General features: G+C 32.4%; 1 long non-coding RNA gene across 2 annotated transcripts; it reads left to right on the forward strand.

Annotated features, from left to right (window-relative positions):
* Positions 1-15,548: 15,548 nt before the first annotated feature.
* Positions 15,549-20,966, forward strand: LOC127712297 (uncharacterized). Of its 2 annotated transcripts, none has more exons than XR_007987026.1 (3): positions 15,549-15,639; positions 18,115-18,148; positions 19,860-20,966. It is a non-coding gene; the product is annotated as an uncharacterized LOC127712297 (long non-coding RNA). The 2 variants fall into 2 exon arrangements; XR_007987025.1 differs by having other exon boundaries at positions 15,565-15,639; positions 19,857-20,966.
* The last annotated feature ends 728 nt before the right edge of the window (positions 20,967-21,694 follow it).

The following is a 21,694-nucleotide window of genomic DNA, read 5'->3' on the forward strand; positions in this document are numbered from 1 at the left end:
ATACACATAATTGCCGAAAAGTACATAAATGTTGTCAGGCAGAAAACATGAAAAATGTACAGCTTCAAACATCTCATTCTATTTCCAAAAGGTATATCGATAAAAAAATAAGTAGATGTAGTATGATTGCCAACGAGACAACTATCCAACACAGTTCTAATGAAGAGGATGTAAGCAAAAATAGGCAACCGTACAGCCTTCAAGAATGAGAAAAACATAACATTTAGTCGGCTATAAAGGCCCCAACATGAAAAATACAAAACAATTTAATTGAGAAAACAAACGGCCTACTTTATAACAACACAATTTACGAAAAACCAATATGACAGACATGGACCAACGACAACCACTGAACTACAGGCTCCTGATTTGGGAAAGGCACATAACGAATTGGCGGGGTTAAACATGTTTGTGTGTTACATGACATCATACGAAAAAACTATAAAAATCAGTTGAACAGGGCTTAACTCATCAGATCAACACAAAGCAGAAAAACATATAACAAACAGACCGGATGTGGCAAGTTATTCATACATACCTAACAACTAAAAGACACATGCTAAAGATCTGAGAGTACTCGCAGTTTCTGACAGCTAGTTCAAAGCCAATGTCTTGTTGTTGTTGTTGTTTGTCTTTTCGTCGTATTTTTGGCCAGGGTGTTGTCTGGTTTAATTTTATATAGACTTGAAGCCCGCCTCTCGGTGCAGGATTTTCTCGCTGTGTTGAAGACCCATTGGTGGCTTTCGGCTGTTTTCTGCTCTTTGATCAGTTTGTTGTCTCTTTGACACATTCCCAATTTCCATTCTCAATCAATTTCATTTTATTAATATTTCAAGTTGTCTGTATGATTATAATAAACATATTATATTATTTTAATATTATAGATATATTAGTGTATGTTAAATGACTATAAATGAGTCAAATATTTTATTTTGCTTTCACTGCACTAAAAGTTGGACGCTTAAATATAAAAACTTTGAAAGCTATTGTACATGTGTCATAGAATGTATATTTCATTACGCATCTACGGATCATATCATAACGATTTCTACAAGCTGCTAAAATCACAATTTCGATAACGTACCGAACAAAAATACAGTAAAATTACTTCAGAATACCCCGGTAACTATTTAAACTTTTTTTTTTATATGTTTCAACATTCTATAAGGTAAACCACTATAGGCAACGCTAGTAACAGATTATCGTTCAACTTTGATAATAACTCTATATGCAGGCGCCGGTAAAATGTTTCATAAAATTGATGGATTCAGAGCATCAACAAGACGCTTTTAAGTTTATTCAATACTATCTAGTTTCATTAGAAAATAAAAGGATATGGAGTAAGTGTACAAAATCGCACACAATACATAGAAATAATATCTAGTTTCATATATGTTTTACTCTGAACTTGTCTCTCTTTATACATTGTATTCATTGTAGCACCAGGTATCATTGTTACCGAAATATATGTCCGGGAAGGGAATGCTATTAATCTTACTTGTCCAATGAAAAGTGAAATAGATAGTCTCACTTGGCGTGGACCTCCAAATTTGACAGTATATTCATCTGGAACTAAGAGACGTAATAAAACGAACGTACGAGTAATCCACTATGAGAGCAAGAGAAAAACATTTTGGAGATATCTAAGTTTGAAGCAAAGAACGAAGGCTTATATCTGTGTATATCATTTAATGGCGGAGATGATTTATTTAATTTGAGGCTATTGCGTAAGTATCGTTAAGTTTTTATGTAATATAGATACAATGGATAAGCGTAGATTCTTAAAAAAGAAACCATGAGCCCGGAGGGCGAATGGTTTGTTTTTCATGAATCTACGCTTATCCATTGTATCTATTACTTAAACTATTGTGTTGATTTCTTTTCGAAATTAAAGCCTTTTCTTAATTAGAAGGTATTGTAAGTGAATATAAATAGACATGTTATCATGTGCAACGATGCATTAACAAGGTTCACAATTAATTAGTTAAGGAAATACAAATATAACATAACACGTCCGTCTTTGAATTATTATGCATCTGAATATCATCCTTAATTTACAAAATAAGACATGTTCGAATTTATTTTTAAGTATATATAATAAGTATGTTACCAAAATTTCTAGCAAGAACCCTTATTATTGGCACATCACAATTTACTCGCATAGGTATTTGCGATTAAGCATTTGTAAAGACATGTAGAACATATGAAATCATATTATATAAATATAAACAAAAATGGATAAATTGAATGTAATCATTTTTTATGAAATACCCGAATTGGCCAATAATAATCCAAAAACATAAACGGGAAAACCAGCTATTACAAAAATATTCACACTAACATACAAAATAAGAAAAACGGAAAAACTAAAGAAGAAAAGATACATCAAAAAGAATACAGGGATTCGAACCTAAACCGACAAGTCACTCTCTACCTTTAACTTGAATCTTCAACTCATTGATCTTAACCACGTTAACCTGGCGGCTACTGATTTATACTATACGATTGCCTATTATGTATATATAAAGGTACAAGCCCTGTGTGTCCGGTGTAGCGATGAGTATCCTATGTTCATTTATATATAAAATAGACATCTAACTTGCAACCCATTGGTAGCCGAGAGGTTTCATGGATATGTTGATGTCAGTCACATATAACAGATTTCAAGGAGGGGTTCTATTCCCAGTGATGGCATATAAAAGTTACAAAAATTGAAGGTAAGTTTTTAAATTAATTCCATTAGTGAACAGAAATCAGTAAATTAGCTAATTCAAACTTAATGAAATTAAGCACACAAAGGAAACAATTGAATATAATTTGGGAGTCCATTTCAGCGACAGATTTAGGAAGCGTTGATTCTAAAAAAAGAATCCACGGCAAAGGAATAGGCTGACGTCACGACAATGGTTTAATTTTTTGATAACCAACTCCAAAAAAAATCAACTATTTGATTTTGTTTAGCATTCGACCGTCTCATTCTTCTCTTTAATTGTATTTAATTTAATAGTTATTTCCATATAAATACCGTATAGCGGGTTATTTTCGCGGGTATAAAATTCAATGTTGGAATGATTAACTACTAAACTTTACATTTATAGTATTCTGAAATGCTTTCAATTTGTTAACAGAATAGTTTCAAACAAGTTCTAGACATTTCATGTCAGAAAACATGCACATAGGGTAAGCTGACAATAATTAAAGACTTATTTTCAAATTCTTTAAAAATTGAAACAGGGATGGGGGTATAAAATGTACTGTCAAAAAAGTCTGAGTATATGCAGCGATTTCTGTAAGGCTATGATTCTGATAAATAAGTATTGTTGGGAGAAAAGGTGTTTTTTAAGAATTTGAATAAATGTTAGTAAAGGTTGCACTTTGTAAATACAGCTAATTCACAAACCACGCCTCTTTTGGGGAGATATATAATATTCATATATATTTTGTTTTGCTTACGTACTGGTTCCCAGATATGATCTCTATGTTTCACCTCATATATCTCATATATCTCATATCGGTGTTGACATGAATATCAATTATATGGTCATTTTATTAACTGTTTGCAAAAGTATGAATTATTCGAAATACTAAGGATTTTCTTATCCCAGACATACTATTAGACTACCTTAGTGTGACTTACCAAATTAGACTATTTACCTTCGTAAATTTTACGGACGCCATCACGAGTTGGTTGACCGTTATGAAATAACCGTTTCACAGATGATATCGGATATGTTCCTTATGTCGTAACTACAATACCCTTCCCTTTTCACGAATGTGACTTACCGAATTAGACTATTCACCGGATTTGTAATAACATAAGCAACTCGACTTTTTATTTTTGGCCATGGCGTTGTCAGTTTGTTTTCGATCTATGAGTTTGACTGTCCCTCTGGTATCTTTCGTCCCTCTTTTTTAGCCTATTTGGCACAATTTTTTGAATTTTTGGTCCTCAATGCTCTTCAACTATAAACTTGTTTGGCTTTCTAACTACTTTGATCTGAGCGTCAGTGATGAGTCTTATGTAGACGAAACGCGCGTCTGGCGTATCAAATGATAAGCCTGGTACATTTGATAACTATAGACATAACTTGGGAATGTTACCAGTATAATAATACATAGTAGCGACAAAAATTGAATTCTGAAGAAGACCTTAAGAGAAGGGAGGGGTAGTACATAATTCTAGTATAAGTTTAAAGTCGTAGATGTAAGGGGCATATACATGTTGACAATTTGCCGCACAGCCCTATGTGTTGACCTTTGAATAAAATAAAAGTGCATATCAACTTTCCATTCTAGGATATCAAATATTTTACGAAACTTTATAGTAAAAGTTGCAGAGTTTGAGGCGTAAAGGGATTTCCTATGGGATTTGCATTGTCTCTATTTACAGAAGTGCAACTTTCATGAGATAAACGTGACTCTTTTGTTACAAATATAGACCTCCAGAAGCGGTATTTATTTTAATAGTACTGACAGGTGCACTTTTATTCAATTGTTCAATGTTATAGGTGTAATCTCGTCAAAATGTTTAGTTTGATGTTTTCACAGTGTTTGATGTTGACACAGTGTTTCATAAACTGAAATTTTTGTTGGCCAATATTAGGAGCACATAATAGTCAATAAATAGACAAAATATTACATATGTAAGAAACATTATTTTTTGTCTACAGAAAAAAGAAATCACACATACACACCCACCCACCCACACATCCTTCCCTCCCCCCCCCCCCCCCCCCCACACACACACATTGTATACAAAAAATGAATATTTCACCTCTTAATTTGGCATGGAATTGCAATAATTTCAAATTCAATGGTGAAAAGTTCCTCAACTCAAGAAACATCAATTGGAACAAAGATAGCTCCGTCCTTTGTCGTTAGATTTATGAGAAAATTAGAGCAGCAAATTATCAACACTTCTCTTTAGCAACCTCCATCTTGGTTCTGATGCATTAAAGACATTGTAATGAAGTGGGATACTACTGAACTTTGTGTGCTATTTCAGCATGCTAACAAAACCAATCCCTCAATAAAATGCACTCATGAAATATTAGTATAGATTGTAGACAGTGGTAAATGAGACGGCGAAAAAAAGAAGAAGCTGGAAATCCGTTAACTACAGTAACTCCTGCCTCTACTTATACATGTTCTCCGTAGTGATTTTTTGGTTTCTTTTCTAATAAATTAGTTAAAACCATACATGTTTTGTAGATTTGTTTTTATGTAAGATGTGAGACGTATGACGTCTGTTTAATGTGTACGTCAAGCAAGTTTACTCGCTTAATTATGGATAGTAAAGAATAAGTATTACAGAAATGTATATGGAGACGAAATAAAAAAAAAACTTATTCGTCAAGCATTTTATTCCATTTCACAAATTAAGTGCCGCCAGAAAAAAAAAAGTTGACCTACTGCATACAAATAAAAAAAAAAAAAATAACTCATCGCAAAAATCATTTTAATCTTCACTTACAATTTTGTATTACTCCTGAAGTCGTCTCATTTTTTGTATAATACAGTATCTGCTTATTGGTACATTCCATGAAGATACAAAGGTAGATAATCTAACTAGGAAAATTGACACTGATTCATATAACAAATACAACGAAGAAGAAGAAAAAAAAAAAACAAACTATAAAATATCTGTTGAATGCTCTAAAACATATATCTATAGCAGTCATTATACTTCTGTCCCAAACATATCGATGTCCGTTCGATCAATGGATTAAACAATGATTACGAACAATCATTTAAAATCTAGAATGTATTCACAACCTGTGAGAAAACTCTTGTTTTTAAAACCAAAACATAAATTGATCAACACGATAAAGGTCGGAAACAACACAAACCTTGCAAAGGTCCTAATTCTTTAAAACGCAAGACGTATGCATTTCTTTTTTTTACAGGAACGCCAAAGGTATCAATTGTAAATACGATCAATATCAGGGAAAACACACTGGTGCTGACTTGTATGGCATTTGGCGGTGTCCCAGACAATTATACTTACGAATGGGAACACAGAACAGATGCCGATGATCATATACGTTTCCTACCATCAAAACCTACGATCAGAATAAAGAATGACCCAATTCAAAGCATTGGTTTATATTTTTGCACTGTGTTCGGTAGTGTTGACTCAATAACAACGACTGATTCGCAAAGTGCTGTATATCATCTTAATATATCAGGTGACATATGTAATAATTGTATATTTCTTTATATTCATGTTTACTTTTTTATTCCACTACAACCAATAACCCAGCCATTATACTCTATTCATTAGTATATGTCTAAAGAAAATATATACGTAAATACACAAGGATTAAATGTTCATATCATAATATAAAGCATAACACAGTAATATCAATTTAAGTGCGCATAATAATGTACAGACCTTTTCAGTATTTCAAATAAACTTATGTAAATCAAAGAAATTTCATGTCTTTTTAAATTTAAATGAGGATTACGTGTGTAGATAGAAGATACGTCGAAACTATTACAAGAGAAGAGATGTTAACATTGTATGTACTATTACAGAGACCTTTCATCTGATTCACATCGCCCTCGAGTAGGTTGTTTCACAAAAGTTTTGCATGCCGATTTTAATTATGTAAAGGACGATTACAGTATATTCTATAAAATATTGTCCTCTATTTTACAGAATGAACTGTTGGACGCTTATATCTTACTTCAAACATTGTTTAATATGTCAAAAAAAGTGCAAAAAACAAGCAAATACAAAAGTTTATTAGGATTCATTTTCATTAATTGTGTAACTAGTTTTGTTGATAAACTTTATTTATATCCCTTAAAATAGCTGTTCAACTTAAACAATAGACAACGAAAAATTGAAGGTACACTATATGCATAGCTACATGTACATGAAGACACAGTGCAAGTATATAATGGTTTTTGCGTTCGTTAAGACTACTTTTTATATTTTCCGTGGATACCTTCTGATGCGTTTGGTGTATCAAATTGGATAAAGACGGCGAACGTATATATTTAATGCAAAAAATAAAAAAATAAAACGAAAGAAGAAAGTGATGTTGTAAAATAGTGATTGTGTTGATTTAAACTCTGGATTGAAATCAAATGTGTATTCAGATATATCCGATTTCAATGTGAATAACGAAGAGGATATCAGCAAATAATGGCAAGTTTTATATATTTTTTAATATGTAGTCCTCTCCTATTACTTCCTTATTCCTTCGATGGTTTTATTTTTTATTAGGTGAACGAGAGAGAAAAACGAAAAACACAGGAGGCTTGAAGACAGGTTCACATTGCAAAAAAAAAAAAGGATTCAACCATGTCGAGTGCACAGCAATCGATTTTATTTCAAATACAACACTATCTAATATAAAGAATGAACTCAAATGAAAAGATAACAAGCGTAATCAATTCAAATTCTTTTGTTGTTAATCAGAATTTTCCATCATACATTATTTCAATGAGTTTTTAGAGAATTGTGCTCCAAATAGTACATCTTTTATTTGTAAACGTGAATAAATATAGTTATTATATCTAAAATCATCGCCATGGGATGGCCGGAGATCAATATATCAAATGCAATTAAACCTTTCCATAAACATTATTCACAATTTTCCCGTATGATGCAAGCCCCCTTTTTCTTTCCTCTTTCACCAAAATTTACCTCGACGAGGTTGTTTTCTTGACACGTTATTGTTTATCCAAACAAAACCACCTGAATATCCAATCCCTTTTTCTGTTTTTTTCCTTCAAGGTTCGTGTCGCTCTTTTACTCGCTTATTAGCGAATTGATGTACCTTGTGATTATTTTCGTGTAACCGAAATATAATTTGGCGCCCGATTTCCCTTTGCAAATAATTCTTTTTTTTTCTTTTAAAACAAAGCAATGCAAGTCTACATATCTCTGTTTCTGTGCTTAATGTATAAATATTGCATTCAATTAATTCTACATTTGAGGTCTAAAATTAAGTGAAGTGTTTGAAACTGTTGATAAATTAATTTGAAATAAACAAATGTAATTCGTATCTTGGTGTCATAGATAGTAAAAATACTTTTATTGACAACTCACCTCCCCTTTTCAATCAATTCAATGCAGGAGAGGGTTTTCTGTTTGAATTTATATAACACATGTACAAACTGTCTAAAACTTTTCAAACAAACATATGATATTATCTAGCACATACGTTTATTCAATTTCAATACATCGGTTTAAAAAAAATCACTACTAACAAAGTGCAAATGCAAGACCTGATTGATTTGTTTAAACTGTGGTAACGTGTTTCTTTCTTCTGCTTCCCATGTTCATCGTCATTAATAAGCGGAGTTTTGTAAATCAACACAGACACCTGAATATTATAAATACTGTTGTAGCCCTCTAGTTCATGAAGCAAGTTCTCGATTTGCATTTTGTACACATGGTTAGATTTAGGTTGTTAATTTATTCTTGATTAGCAATATTGTTTAAAGAACAATGTGTGGCTTGCACATCAACACTTAGTAAAACATTTACGTCAGATCAACGATTTCCTCCTAATTATAATAATACAATTATTTAACGTGTGGACCTTGTATTGCAGCATGATTTATTAAGCGTTAGCGTTTCACTATAATTGTAGGAAAAATGCTAGGAAGAATGCGAGCATACCAGATGTCGATTTGTATATCCAAAGACGAACATTGATAAATCATTTGCTTAAAGAAATACACAAAAGCAACAAAAAGAAAACTTATAACGATCGTTGTCAGCCAAATCGTAGCTATAAGAGACAACCCAAAACATAAAGAAACAGGCTGTGAAATAAGTACTGGCTGTGTTAAAATCAATTTGAAAGTGTTTTTTTCAAGAAACCGTCTTGTTGAGTGACGAAATTATTGTAATATGAATGTGACCTTAAATAAAATGTTTTTATGTAATTGTCATTTGTTCTTTCGTAGTAACTTTTTTTTTCATACGAAGAAACAAATTGTGTGAATTAATTTATCCTTTTTCAGTTCTTGGAACTATAGTTTACCTATAAGAATCAATTATGCTTCCTTGGGATGGTAATTCCTAAAACAGTTAAAGGTAACATAATGGTTTCTTACTGGTAAATGATAGTATAATCACTGAAATAAAGAACGGGTACAACAATAGAATGATGTCACAACAATGTTTTTATTAATGATATCATGACTTGGAAATAGTGTTCGTTTTTTTTTTGGAGAACGTGGCTTATTCTGTCAAGTGACGTTGCGCGTACGCGCAAGTGATGATACCCTTGAGGATATTAATTTGAGTGAGAGCGGTCAACTTATTTATTAAACAACTGCAAAACACAAAGCCAATCAATATCAAATCACGCTATACTATATTTTCCTCATGGATTTGGGATGTATAATAGTGAGTAAAAATATTTAATTACACAACATCTTTATAAAGTTCTAGCTAAAACCAAATTTGCTGTATCTACAAAATAGTTTACTTAAAAGCAAATCATCTACTATACTTTAATTTTAGCATATGAATTAGACAATAAAGGACCTACTATATATCCACACTCAGCTCAGACTACTTAGCTGATGATACTCTGGGGAATTTAAAGTCCACTAACAGCCCAGTGCTAGTTTTAAAAAAGCACTAGCATTTTTGTGCGTCTCAAATGTAATTACCTTCACCAGGAACGTACAAACCTGACATTTTGACTGGACGTACTTGTACATTTAGCACACCCAAACGGACCCCCCTTTTATGAAATGGGTTAAATCAGAAAAAGACATGCAGTGACCATATGTCTATTCCCAAGTCAACAGTGGGGGTACAAACTAGGAACGTTTTTCCTTGAAGATGATACTACATTTAATAAAACATACACCCATGCTGATATCCCTGACTATTGTTCATTTAGTATATATTCAGGTAATAATAGCGACAATGGGTTTTGCTTAATTTTGAAACCAATTGTTATTGATAAATAATACTTTAAAAGTTTGATGCAACAGAAGTTTCTTCAAAATATAAATTGTTCATTAATATATATTTTTTCTGTTACATCTACCACAGCTGTTCCACGTTTCGCATCCAACAACACTCCAGAGCACTATATAAACTTTAATCAGCCGAACGAATTTAAAGTTTATTATATAGCACATCCAATCGCAAATGTCACTGTATTAGAGGACAACAAGTATTTAAGAAGATGTGATATGTGTATATCAGTTAACAAAGCTACAGTTGCAGAAATTATTTATAATAAGCTTTTTGATGTTATTGGATATGAAATTAATATCAGAATATTCATTGAAAATCGATTGTACTTTAGCAACATAACAGTTGTGTTGCAAAATGATAGAGGATGGAGTAATTACACGATAAAAGTAAAAGTAGCAAGTAAGTTTATCTTATCCAATTGATTATTTTTGTTCTTTATGTTAATGCCGAAAATAAGGTCATGTCCGTCTGATATACCGTGAAAGTGGCATTTCATTTATCATTTCATAATTTATTTCATCATCTCTTTTGTTAAACCAAAATGACAAATGATAAATTAAACCAAAAGAAGTTTAAAAAATGCATACTTTTTCATAAAAAAGATTTGAACCTATAAAACAGACAGTGTCATTGTATCAATGCAAACTCAGATGTAAACTTGTGACTTCAATTTTGTGTTTCATTAATCTATAAGTCTGTTGATAAAAATATGATTATATTTGCATTTATTTTACAGTAAAGACAATTATTTTTCAAGCTATTTTCAGTTATTTCTTAGAATGACATGATTGTTTTGAATTGTCAATTGTCTATGACTAACATTTTCTAAGTAATAGTTTTGGATAGACAAATCCTCACCAATGAAATATATACAACAAAATATACTATTTCATTGTCTTACAATACTGACTATCAACATATTTGGATGAATGGATGTTTGAATTGCTTACTTTTAAAGTGCTTTTCCTATTTGTGATAGCAGATTTTTCGCATTCTATTTTCAATTCAACTACTTCATCTTTATATACCAAAAGAAATCTAATACGTTGGTTAGTAAATTGTGCAGTTTCATCTTACATCAATATTAGGTAACTGAATCTGCCTTGACAATTTCTTTCAACCAAGCTGATCATTCAATCCTTTCTATGCAAGTTTGCATCATCAAAAAATATACTATAGAACTAACAAGTCTCACTTACCAACACCTCTCCGTAGACACAAGGGCTACTAGATTCTTTGGAACTCCGACACCATATGGTTGCAATGACAAAATGGATGGTATCGGTATTCTATCTAGTCCTTCTTGTAGCTCTGTGAATTGGATGAACATTTTCAACTCCACCCCTCAGCTAAGACGCAGTCATGGTCATCGTCATTATACATCATCTACTATGCATGATGTCTCTAATCTGGTCTTCCATTTTTGCTAATGTGCATTGTCTAAATGCTATTTTGTTATTCCTTGTTGACATATTGTTTGTGTTATAGTGATTAAGAATTTTAACTGCTGTACCCCTATTTGACATTTTCACCTATTATGTCTGTTCGTTTTGTTCACACATTATTGTGAATGTAATGAACTTTTTTGAGTGAGAAGTTTAGCTAGCTATAAAACCAGGTTTAATCCACCATTTTCAAGATAAGGAAATGCCTGTTCCAAGCAAGAATATGACATTTGTTTTCCATTAGATTAAAGTGTTTGAGCTTTTGATTTTTTACCATTTGATAAGAGACTTTCCGATTTGAATTTTCCTTGGAGTTCGGTATTTTTTTTATCTAATGATCTGCTTCCATTTATACAAACACATTCGAAGTTAAACGCGAGAAAGAAGATGTTAATACTGTTTCCGAATGCATTAAGGCTACGAAGTCGTTGATACAAGTCAGAATTAAAAATCTGAAACTGGTATATAAATACCCAAGCGTGCAAAACCTCTGGTCTCCCTCCATGAAAAATATGTTGTTGTCACCGCAATTAATGCCCCAAAAATATTGCGTGTGTGTGTAAATCACATTACATAATTACACAAACTGCTTGATAAATGAATAAGGTATTAAAAATTTACTCGGAAACTCAACATAGACCCCCACGAAACTTACCGAAGAGGAAATCCCGGATAATCATAGATCTGTCCTTTGTTTCTTTTAAATTTCAACAATAGATAAAGATCTTTTAGAGTGTATAAAATCTAAGACTATATCATATTCCAATAGTATTGAGCTGTTACCTTTTTTCTACACTTTTCACAAGTATTCCCAATTCCAAAACTAAAGACAAATTAGAAAAGTGGGTCCTGCTTTGTTTCATAAAAAAGAATTGCCAACGTAGATACAAGTATCTTGTCTCAATGAGGGATAAATCATTATTTGTAAAACAAAAACCACTCTGGTTCAAACAATACCATATCTAAAACTGACATTACCAAGGTGTTTGTTTCCTTAATAGACAATGTATTTGTTACGTTTGGAGGATGTGTTTTGCAAATCAAAATCGACCTTCCTATGGGATCCGTATTTGCTCTTCTTGCCAATTTGTTCCCTTATTGATATTACATGTATGGAATTGTCTTAATACTGGCACCTCTTAGGAAGAATATAAAAAAAAACTTAGCAGTGTCCTTTATCTTAACTTTCCGATAAACAAAAGGTGTTCTTTCAGTAAATATTGAAAGATTTGGTGACTATGTTGAACGTTTCTATCTGATCGAACTTGAGATAAAGGATACAACAAATACAGTTAAGTCTGCATCATATCTTGACTTACATCTAGATATTGACAATAAAGGATCGGTTGAAAACAAATGAGATGATTTTAGCTTCCCAATTGTAAAATTCAAATTTTATATAGCAACATTCCAGCAGCACATGCATACGGACTTTATAACTCTCATTTGGTATGATGTTCACGGGCTTGTACTTCCTAAAAAGATTCCCTTGATAGAGAGTTGCTGCTCACAAGAAAGCTACCAAAGGGTTCTGAGTTGGGAAGTTGATATCATTCCTTCGTAAATTTTACGGAAACCATAACGAGTTGGTTGACTGTTATGAAATATTGGTTTTACAGATGACGACGGACATGTTGAACCTACAATACCGTCCCCTTAAACCCGAGTATGAACTAGCGAATTATAACAATAACGGCGTTTGCTTCTACATGGGGTTTACGACGGGTACCATTAATTGAGTAATGTCATAGTAAGACTTTTGCCGCCAATAATTAAGAATGTAGGCTGTAGAATATCATATCATTTATATGCCAAAATGAGGATATAGTATTTCACGGAAATACTGTTATTTAACTTCACACAAATCCTATTTATACCGTACAAATAATGTAAACATTATTTCATCTCTTTCGATAACCTATTTAGGACAGTATAAAGCTCCTGCACATATAACGGCCATTGCACTGGAGACAAAAATAATACTCAAATGGAGAGCTGATTTTGAAACCAGGATTGAAACAAATGTCTTCGTCGAATACTGTAAATATTTTGAATCTGAATGGAGTCAAGTTGCAACAGAAAACACATCTACAGCTGTAATTGATAGACTAGAATCTGATACAGTTTATTTTTTACGACTTTATATCAAGACTGTCACCGGTGAAAGTAGCAGAACAGATACAGTTATAGTTAAAACAGGTAAAACTATTAATAACTAAGAGCAAAATGACGGGTGTCTCATTTAGAGTAAGATCTTCTCATCCTTCTAGAGCACATGAGATTATGTCTGGTTTGGTAGGGTACGTGTTTCGTAGTATATCTTTTTTATATGTACTGTTTTGTAGACTGTTGTTTGTCTCTGTGAAAGAATGGCAGGCACTGGAAAAATGACGACTGTTAGTCAAAACAACATTTATTTAAATCGTGCAGATTATTATAAGATCACTCTCAATTTTAACGAAAATTGCATCGCTGGGAATGACTGTGTACATGTATAGTATAAGGTCAACGGAACCTTCATTTTCCCCTGACTTCTATAAATGGGCTGATTGTTGAAGTTTCAGCCAGAAAACACGTTATTCATACTGAAAATTCTATATTCTTTCTCGGTCGTCCTCTCCGCATCAAGGCAACCGTACTTTTCCGATGTTAAAAACAAAAAGTGGGAAAATCGCATGCACCCAAAAAAGAGCAAGACTGCATGCGTTAACAAAGTAAACTTTCATCTTATTTGAAAGACAACGATTAAAGGTATACATTCTAGGGTCTATAGTATCTTTTTAATATCAAGTTCACCGTGATATATAAATGCAAGCACTCATTGCAATTTTGGTAATTTGGAAACAAGACGTCCTTAATATATCTGTAATTGAAATACATAAATTTACAAGATGTTCTGTATAAATTCTGTTTCATATGAGTACAAAAGTCAGCTGTTTGGTGTGCACAATTAGTACCCCTCGATATACCGACTGTCCAAACTCAACAAACATGATGTCGATCAAAATGTTCACCATTGTGTCGATATCATCTTCAGAGTATCTATTGATGGAATCAGTGTGGTTCTTCACAAAGAAAGATTTTTCGTGACCCAAAGCTAGGAATTTGTATCTATGAATCATATTTTTGAATCAAATACACTACACTAAGTAAACAGAACCAAGTAGAATAAATATAACGCTTCTTTTGTATGCGTTTATAATAATCGCGTTTCACAATTAACGCTAAATTTTAGTATTATTATCAATTTTTAACCTTGCCGGTAGCTGTAGTACCTTAAAAAGATAATAATATACAATTATGGCCCGTTGAAAAGGTAAATGTCCAAAATTGTCAACACGAGAAGGTTATTTCACTGAGTGCGCAGCCCGAAGTGAAATAACTTTTAAGGGTTGACAATTTTGGATATTCATCGCTTCTAAGGGGCCACTGACAGTGGAAGGGCATTTTGAATCATTGTAAAAGCACTTACCCTTACTTGAGTCAGTAACAAACACAAGTTGACGTTCAAAAATACATGTTATTTGTGTTTTAGAATTCTCTTATGTACAACAAAGGTAGATTCTTTTTGTAAAATATTGATGGCCCTGAAAAGGACCGTTATTAGAGATATCATCGGCACAAGATGCACGTCAAAAGCTTTATTTCCGCTTCTCTCGATCAATGGGCTTCCTGTAACTTGAACGTTGCCATTTTGTTTATTTACGTCTGTGGCGTCATTTTCATGAGTACAAATCAACAAAATAAAAAGGTTATTCGCCGGTGAATAATAGGGTTATTCAACGCTGCTGTAAATTTTTAGGGTTATTCGTTCTTCCTTGCAATTGAATGAAAATTAACTGAATTATTCCATGTCACGTGATAACGTTTTACCCAATAGAATTGTTTGAAATATATGTAAGGTATAATAATCATAATAAACACATTGACAATAACTAAAAGGTAAAATCACAAAAATACTGAACTCCGAGGAAAATTCAAAATGGAAAGTCCCTATTCAAATGGCAAAATCAAAAGCTTAACACATCAAATGAATGGATATCAACTGTCATATTCCTGACTTGGTACAGGCATATACTTGAACAGGAAATATTATAATATTGTAAAGAAATAGAGGAGAAAATAACTGCTATTGTTTTATTACAGAAACGGTTCGCATTTTGGTAACTGAATATGCTTTGTTATTTGAAACTCTGCTAATAGTGATCTGTATGTGTTGGTGTGGATTAAAAGGTAGGACTGATATTGTTTTGGTTTCGCGTGAAGAAAGATAAGTATCAAGTTTGGGTATGAGAAAACAGCTTATATCTAGACTGAAGAGACCTGCTACGTCGACAAGGTAATCATGTCAAACTATGGCTGAATCTCAATTTTCAATAGGCACATCAAGTATTGAAGTACACATCAACACAAGAAACAGGTAAATTTGCAGCTTTTTGCCATCATAGGCTGTTCCTGCGTATCGACAAACCTGAAGATCATAAACGTCATTTTCTAAAAATTAAATATATTAGCAGAGGTATTGATTTTATCAACTTATCTAGTATATTTAATGACGCTACTGTTCAAAACGTCATACCTCCCTATTTTGATAACACAGAACCACCTATTATTTCATACACATACAAAAAACCCAGCAGAAGTTTAATTTTTAATTATACGCTGGTAACATCAGACGTCAATGTAAGTAAAGTAATATAAGTATCAGTAAAGACCCGTCTAAATTGCATTTAATTGATAAATTCAACAACACTTACCGTTATCTTGATGATATTTTTTCGTTAAATAATCAAGAATTTTTTCAATATACTGCCGTAATTTACCCAAAGGAACTTACTTTAAATAAATCCAATTTAAACGGTAACAACTGTCCTTTCATAGATTTATATATTTCAGTTTTACACGGGAAACTCCACACTAAAATTTACGACAAAAGGGACGATTTTTCGTTCCCTATAGTTAATTTTCCCTTTTTGGATGGTGATTTTCCTTTGGCACCATCCTACGGTGTTTATATTTCACAACTCGTTCGCTATGCCCGTGTCTGTTGTGACGTTTTTGATTTTAACGAACGTAATCTATGTATTACTGGTAAATTATTAAGCCAGGGATTTCGTTACCACAAATTGCTTAAAACCTTTACTTAATTCTTCCACAGATATAAAGATTTGGTTTTGAAGTTTGGTTGTACCTGTACAAAACTTATTTTAAACGGGATTGCACATCCTCATTTTTACGGCAATATTGTTTACCGTACCCGGAAATTTAGAAACGATCCTGGTAAACTTATCGATCCTTAAATAAACTTATTCTAAAAGGTTACCAATTCAACACTGTAATTAGATCATTAAATATTGTTTATATTGGTACTAATATTGATTTTGTTATCTGTAAATTACAAGCAAACTACATATTATTGTTATATACATATACACATTCATGGATCTACAATCTGTCGATACCTGTATCTTGGCATTGCAAAGGTCATGTTTTTCTCTGACTATTTATGACGTCTTTACACTCAATCCATTGGATTTTGGATATGTACGGATTGATAATTTAGTCTTAGATGCATGACTTTTTTTATTAGTTGTTAGTGGCTTTGAACTACCTGTCAGTAACTGCAAGTACTCTCAGATCTGCACTTAGTGTCTTTTTGTTGTTTGGATGTACAAGTACCCGGCCACGTCCACTTGTATTTGTAGTTTTTGTATTTTTATCCATCTGATGAGTTAAGCCTCTTTCAACTGATTTTTATAGTTCGTTCTTCTGTTGTACTGTTACACCACTGTCCCAGGTTAGGGGGAGGGTTGGGATCCCGCTAACATGTTTAACCCCGCCACATTCTGTATGTATGTGCCTGTCCCAAGTCAGGAGCCTGTAATTCAGTGTATATCGTATATAATTCCGAAGCTAAATTTCATGCAGTCTGCTCTTTTTGTTTGATACGTTTGATGTTCCAATCATGCAAATGGTTTTAGCTGATGACAAAAACAAATGAAATTCTTGTACGACTCATCAATGGTATTTCGGAACGTATTTGCATAATCATTTGTTGACAAAATACCTAGGGTGTACGTGTATGATCTTTGTCGCCTCAAACGCAGAAAAGGTTATTGTAATTTTAATTTAACGCACTTTTACGTCTATCATGGTTTCATCCATACCCACATCATCATGTAACAACTCTCTGTCAGTCCAACATTTGTAAGTTGTTTCAAACTTTTCATCTTATTTCGTACGTTCTTGATAGGTATAATTAAGTGGTTTGAACATCGGTATACTGGCGCCTTAATTTTAGCCTTTAAAAGATGAACTTTTCAGTAATAGGCGCTTGAGAATTGTTTATGATCAAGTATCCATCGAAGTTGAAGATTACCGGACACTTATTTCCTTCAAGGCAACAATAATTTGAAGATATGGAATACGCTGGCATTCAATTATTTGACAAAAAGAAAGTTAAAAGAAGTCTCTATCACTTCATACAAGAATTAAACAGAAATCTGTTAAGATGCTGAACAAAATCGAGGCAGCTGATCATGATGTAAGTATATTAGTGAGACAAAAATCAATACTTGGATAAAACAAAACGCCCCATGCACAACTGAGTATGGCATTGATATGATTAAAAGTGAATATCGTTATAAACCTATTGTCTCTATCGATTTCAAATGATTTTGTGCTCGATTTGATTTCTTCTTTTTACAGCCTTGAAGAAAAGACAATGCAGAAACAACAATAGGTATAACTGTTTAACATATTTTCGTTACATTACTGATGTTGTCAATATTGATTTTCAATAACCGAAATGGTGATTAAAGATCATCAGCCCGATTACGCATTCATAACACAAATTCATGATAAATATATATATATATTTGTCAATGTAACTTGTTTTCAAATCAAGTTGTTTCATCTCCTTCCTTTATCTTTCATCTGTAGAAGTTTCATTGCAATCAAGGAAGGGACACACTGAAGTTCTTTCTGGAAATCATCCCCCCCCAAAAAAAAAAAATATTGTTAATAAACGTGACCTTGACTTTTAAAATTATTGACCTCAGTATCAATAGACTCCATCTCTATTCTATATCTTTCATCTATGGAAGTATTATTCCAATCAAGCAAGAGAAGCGCAAATACAATCCGGAAAACACTTACTTTTTGTAATTTAAGTAACAATGTCCTCAAAATCTTTAGGGTTTTCCCCTTGCCTATATCTTCCATCTGCTAATGTTTCATTCCAATCATGCTAGGGAAATTCAAGTTACCATATGGAAACAAATCCAAAAAATGTTTTTAATTAGTTACAGTGACCTTGACTTATGGAGCCCAATATAAATAAGCTCGTTTCCCTTTTTTATCTGTTCTTACTGTATAGTATAAAAATAAGGAGATGTGGTATGATTGCCAAGAGACAACTGTTCACAACAGTTCAGATAAAGTGGATGTAAGCAATTATAGACAACCGTACGGGCTTCAACAATGAGAAAATCCATACCGTATAGTCGGCTATAAAAGGCCCAGACATGAAAAATATGAAAAAATTCCATTCGAGAAAACTTACGGCCTAATTTATAACAAAACAATTTACGAAAAAAAAAATACGACAGACATGAACCAACGACAACCACTGAACTACAGGCTCCTAACTTGGGACAGGCACATAACGAATGTGGTTGGTTAAACATGTTTGTGAGCACTCAACCCTCCCACTAACCTGGGACAGTGGTGTAATAGCACAATAAGAACAAACTATAAAATCAGTTGAAAAAGGCTAAACTCATCAGATCGATACATAGCAGAAAAAACTTCAAACAAAAACACAGACCGGACGTGGCAGGGTATAAGTTTCGTTACGATCATCCAAGGGAAACTCAAGTCACAATCTAAAAATAATGTTTTTTGTAGCAGTGACCATGATCTTCTACCTATTGATTTCAAAATCAAATGGTTTCTGTCCCTTCTATATATCTTATACATCTATAAGTTTTATCAAAATCAAGCAAAAATCAAAATAACAAAAATACCAAACTCCGAGGAAAATTCTAAACGGAAAGTCCCTAAGCAAATGGCAAAATCAAAAGCTCAAAGACATCAAACGAATGGATAACAACTGTCATATTCCTGACTTGGCAATAGATAGTCAAGTTACCATACGGAAAACCAATGTTTCGGACACAATGAAGGACATACATACCGATTTCTAAATTTCCGATAATTGTTCGTTGAGCATAATAAATCGTTGTCAAACCTATTTAAACCAGTTATTGAATCATAAGGATATCCTAATCTTTCGATGCTTTTGCACAAAGAAAACACGAACACTTGAAAAATATAAATGAAATATTAAATATTGTGCGAATTTAATAGTATTATCATTATTAAGAGAATTATTTTACTTAAATATATAGCATATTTTTTAAGCGTTGAAATTCATATTTTTGTTAAAGCAGGGTTACTCCATCACAAAGGAATGAAGAACCATCCGTTAGAGCTCATTATGATGAAATTAATAGCATATATTATAATCCAATTAATGTTACCATCTCTCAGCAAAGTACTAGCAGCAATGCACAATTTGGGAATTGTCAACCATCAATCAGCAATGCAAATTTTAAAAACAATGAATCCGATTCAAATAACAGTTCAAATCAACTTATAACTACTGGTAAAGTCGATCAGCTAATATATAGTCACAGGAATTCATCAAGATCATCAACAGATGAATCTTACGTCGTCCCATGTAGAACATATATTGATTTTGAAAATGCTATTACAAACGAAAATTACGAATCAAATATCGACGAACCAGAAATACCCGTAGAAGAGTCCTCTATTTCAAGTAACAACAGTGAAATAAATATGAAGTGTATTCGAAGATACGAAACACTAAATGTAACTGATAGAAAAGAACATTATTATGATGACTGTAATAAGAGTGAAACATAATAGAACAAACTACGTCGAAAACCTTCCGAAAACGTTTTTTATTGTTATTTTCTTACAAATATTTAGCATGTTTAAGGTATGCCTGCATTTGTTTATTTGTGGAAATGCGGATCAGACAGCTATTTTTATTTTTTCTTGTAATTGTTTTAGCTCTGTTTGATATGTTTCCGTTAATAATGCTAATATCTGATTAGAAGAAGACATTGGTATACGTCAATGAGACATCTAGTCTACGAGAAAGAATACATTGGAAAACCAACATCTTGCACAATAGACAGTGTCTATATAATATGTCAGGCTAGAAATCTTCCCGATCGCGAGTACATAAAATATATGAAATAAACAGAAACTATCAAAAGTCTGCCATAAACACCATATGATTGTTTTTAATTTTTAATTACATTTCTAAAAATCTACATACACATATTATAACACAGGGGGTTTGCACTCCTACAAATTGAATTTTCAAATGATTTTTTGTTTTCATTTTTATTTATTTCTTAACACTCAAGGCGAAGACCTTGCAAAACAAAACATTAGTTGCTGCAATTATTCTGTTGATTATTGAAGACAAGCATGTAATTCATTTGAAAATAAAAATATGAAGTCTTTAGTCAAAAGTTATTCCAAATGGTTTTCTGTGATTTTAATGTAAATTGTAATGTAATATATATAAAAAATTATTGAAAAAAAAACCATTTTGGTAAGTTTGTTTAATTTTGTTTGCGCTTTTTTGTGTCATTTTTTGTTGTTGAGAGTATAGAAATATCTAACATAATTTGCCGGCAAATTGTCAGTGAAGGATTCTTACGAAAAAACCCACTCACAAATAATGAATCAAACGAATTTTAGTTGAGTTAGAATTACCAAGGTTCACACAATAAATAATATTTTTTTTTTGATACTTTAAATCGCTTCACAACATTAATTCATGTGTGCAATATACACTTTTTTTTTTAGTCTATGACTTCAGTCTACAAAATTATTTTTACAGTTTTGAATTAGAAGCAACAACAACTTATCGATGTTCAAATATAATAATTGAATTATGAGCAGACAAATTAAGATAGAATGCAAAATGTGAGAGAATCTCTTGAACTAAAAAAGAAGGAAAGATTCTATCTCGAAATGGGAAAGCATCTCTTGCTATACATGAATCAACCGACATGCAAATCTACACTCGTTTAAATGTCACAATAGGGAATAGGACACAACCGGTGAATTTTCAGATACAATTGGTCTGTTATATTAAAACTGCAAAACAGTTCGCTAGTGAGTAGAGACATAGAATAATCGAGTTATTCAACCAATTCCAACTCGTGTTGGTGACTGTTAAACG

The sequence above is a fragment of the Mytilus californianus genome, unplaced genomic scaffold, assembly GCF_021869535.1.
Source record: "Mytilus californianus isolate M0D057914Y unplaced genomic scaffold, xbMytCali1.0.p SCAF_8, whole genome shotgun sequence".
Classification (NCBI taxonomy): domain Eukaryota; kingdom Metazoa; phylum Mollusca; class Bivalvia; order Mytilida; family Mytilidae; genus Mytilus; species Mytilus californianus.